This window comes from Rhagoletis zephyria, unplaced genomic scaffold, assembly GCF_001687245.7.
Source record: "Rhagoletis zephyria isolate East Lansing unplaced genomic scaffold, Rhagoletis_zephyria_1.1 Rzeph_scaffold_02133, whole genome shotgun sequence".
Lineage (NCBI taxonomy): Eukaryota > Metazoa > Arthropoda > Insecta > Diptera > Tephritidae > Rhagoletis > Rhagoletis zephyria.
Genome location: NW_016159217.1, coordinates 25779 through 29438, shown reverse-complemented (window position 1 = coordinate 29438; position 3660 = coordinate 25779). Strand labels below are relative to the sequence as shown.

Below are 3660 nucleotides of genomic sequence, written 5' to 3'. Positions count from 1 at the left end.
GTACTTTATACCACTTAAGTGGTAGCCTATCAGTGCATCTATATAAACCGTATAGAAAAAATTAAAAAGATATTAATTAAATTTGATTTATTTACGTTCCTTAAAATTTATGAATTTTATACCTCCTTTTGTAGTACGTTTCCAACTCTTGAATTTAAATTTGTTACACTACAGCCATGCCTACCCCTCTGCCACTTTTGTAGTTCAAATCCTTGAAGGTTCAGTCGACAGTCCCCAAATTATTCTACTAAAAATTATAAGAAAGTATCCCACTTGTGTTTGCTGAGGCATGAAGCTTCGCTGGATTTAAATTTCAAATGGCTTAGCTTTAATTGGTGGCACACATTTTTTGGCATTGAGTTTCATGCCACAAAAAATTACACATGCACGTTGCTCGCATATGCAAGAGTAATGGTCGTAGCAGTATTCCTGACAAAGTGCAAAAAGTGTCAAAGAATGCAAGTGAAAAAGTATCTTTGCAGCAAGGTTTGTAGCAGGAGCAAGAAAAATTTATGAGCAGCTAGCAGTATGAGAAATTGTGCAGAACACGACTTCGCTGCCATGAACGCACTCATAGTTTGTCAGGCAAGGGTTCATGTGAAAGCGAATATGGCAAAAGTCACGATGTGAAAAAATATTCGTAAGCTGGTAACAATGCATGTGACACTTTTTCAACTGGACAATGGCAAAATAAGTGTGTGGAAGCTTGAACAGCTGTGCTGTCATGTTCGCATCGAAGCGTTAAGAGAGAGTCTGAAAAAAACGAACTAATTGAAAAATAGATAAAAAGTACAAGCAACTGAGATGAAAATTTCAAGTATCAGACGTACAATAAGTCGGGGTTTCTTTGTAAGAGTTATATATAAAAAAAATTCCCAAAACTATTATTTTTTTAGTTAATTTCAATTTTCGTACTTAGTTTCCAAGACATGGAAGATTCATGTACGCAAATCTCTACTGAATTATTTTGGAAAACATTACAAACTTTTTTTACTTTGCGCGTACCAGGACATTCGTGACTGCATGCGCCCACCGTCAGACACTGGTTGAATATTTTTTCGAACGCTTGTGGTAAAAAGTACTTTACCAAAAATTGCAGCCCAGATTAATTTTATTTCTGTTACGCATTACTGGTGTTTTTACTTCTATTAATACGCTTTTGCTAGATGAGAAAGAGCTTAAGAAATTTATTAATTTACTAAATTTCAAATTTAATTAATGCAAATTTATTTCTTTTCAGATCAGTTACAACTACTGCAGCGGCAAATGTAATTATAGCAGAGGGATTTATGGTGTGCCCTAAAAGCCCTAGCAGCTTTAGTTCACATAATCTCAAGCACAAAATTAAAGTACTCAAAGAGAACGGATTCAATCTATTCGAGAGGTCTATTGTGTAATCACAGCACCTATAAAAACCAACACATAATAAATGAGAAGACTCACATTCCAGGTGTACTCGATGTACGGCAGAAAAAATTGTGTTACGATTGGTTTTGGGCGACTACGATGTGGCAAGTACTACTCGTACAGTAACGGGTATGGCAACACCTGAGTGGAAGATCGACCTATCTCGGCAGCCTGTTCGAGAACTCCCTATCTTAGAAAACTATTCAAGAACGCTCCCTTTCAGAATTTTATTGAAAGCCAATCTATCTTAGAATTTGGTAGAAGAACGTTCTATCTCAGAATTCGATTCCGGAGTGCCCCACATGAGCTGAAAATATATTGAAAATATGTCGAGATAGGGCATTTTTGAACCGAATTATGAAATGGGCCGTTATTGAAATGTTTTCAGAGGTAGGGCGTTTTCGAAGTTATTGCTTAGATAGGCCGATCTTATACTCAGGTGTCGATATGTCCACGCATCCATATATATTTATTTTTTGTAGGTCCAACAAAATGTTAACTCAAGCGTAGATTACGACGTTGGGACATGCGCGAAATGCTTGCACTATATCTAGAAAATCGTCAGCCTGTTGCTCATATTTTCGGAATGTTATTGAGGAATTTTAACTTTTCTTCAAAATGATTTATTTTGGAACGAATTTCCGTCATCCCTTGTCAAGTTTGGTTTACAGACAAAATATCTACATAAAATGGGAAAATTTCGTTCTAAGACAAATCATGGAGCAAAGGGGAGTCAGTTACTTACTCCGAATCCTGAACGAATGAGGCATAGTCTAGAGACTAACCCGCGTTTATTTCATATGAGTATTATTTACGGATTATTGGCCAACGAATTGACAGCACTGTCTGAACCAATTTGCAATCTTAATTCGCTTACCTTGGATGCAGGACTAAAACAGGATCACCAACTGTTGTTTAATGCCGATGCAACTACAGTCAAAGGTGTTGGTGAGAGCTTAACAATTTTGGGTGTATGAGAGAGCAAAGCATGTCGGTGTCACAATCGGACTTTTTCAAGGCTTTCAAAACATTTCTTTCCAACTTTACTGATTGCAGAAGTATGAGCTTTAAATGGTTTTCATTTGGATTTTGTGCATAATTCGATTTTCATAAATAAACATTTTCTATCTTAATTGCATTTACAGAAATCCTAGATGAGCGCGAAGGCACATAGTCATCAACTGAGTATATTATATTGCAGATTTAAGCTGAGAAGGAGGACAATAATGCAATTGGGCGTATATTATCCGCGTTAGAAGTAATAAAGGTACATATGTATGAACGTGTTTTGAGGAGAACCAAAATTCAATAATATTTTACGTTTATGTTTTTCCATTTTTCTTATTTAAAAGTAACTAGATCAGAAGGAGCTCTTGGAAACTTCAAAAACTAAACTGTGCAAAACAGCTGTTGGCCCTTTCGGTTGTGATGCAATATTTAATATCAATACTGCGCTACTGCTCTTTCAAACAACCGAAGTTATTCGCATTTTCTTCGAGAATTTCATTATGCTCGTTCCGGAGAACATAAAATCTATGTTGATCGCATCGTGTTGCACTCTTTTCTCTAAGGCGCCTTCTTGTTAAAATTCGGCAATAAGAATAGTATTGCCTTGCAAAAGCTATTTGCCAAGTGTTATGTCGGCTGGCGGCTTAAGGAAGTTCTGTACCTAACTCTTATCTCTTCGGATGTTTGGAAATTCTCATGATAGCATTGTTAGGAAAAATATACCAGAAGCTGTGATCTTGTATAAACGTATCCTGATTTTTGATTTTGTATTTTCTATTTAATTTTCATGTTTCATGACGCTGTTGCAAAAAAAAAAAATCTGAATATTCATTTAAAACGAATTTTACAACGAATCTTTTGAATAAAATTGAGCAAATATTTTTTCACTTTTCATTTACGGTAAGTTTTGTGGTATTTTTGCAGTAGAGTCCGAGAGAAAATCTTCGCTTCGCTTGGTCCAGTGTGAACACAAGTAGCTTCGCTTTGTTCCACCTTGCTCCGCTCGGTGTCACTCGGATTTCTGTGTGAACGCACCCTAAAGCTATTGCATTTCATACAATACACTGTGGTTAATTATATTTATTAGATTAAAAGTTCTGAACTTTCATAAACCAAAAAAATTACTTATAATTATTTATGTATATATAAAAATTTTCTTATATCTCTTTAAATTGACTTACAAATTTGAATTAAGGCAGTTTGTTAAACAGCCACACATACATATATGGTAGTTCGCAAGGTAAA

At 35.5% G+C, this 3660-nt stretch overlaps 1 long non-coding RNA gene across 1 annotated transcript; it reads left to right on the top strand.

Moving 5' to 3' along the window:
* Positions 1-1735: 1735 nt before the first annotated feature.
* LOC108366094 (uncharacterized) lies at positions 1736-3099 on the top strand. Its single transcript, XR_001848047.1, has 3 exons — positions 1736-2465; positions 2553-2674; positions 2767-3099. It is a non-coding gene; the product is annotated as an uncharacterized LOC108366094 (long non-coding RNA).
* Positions 3100-3660: the final 561 nt, after the last annotated feature.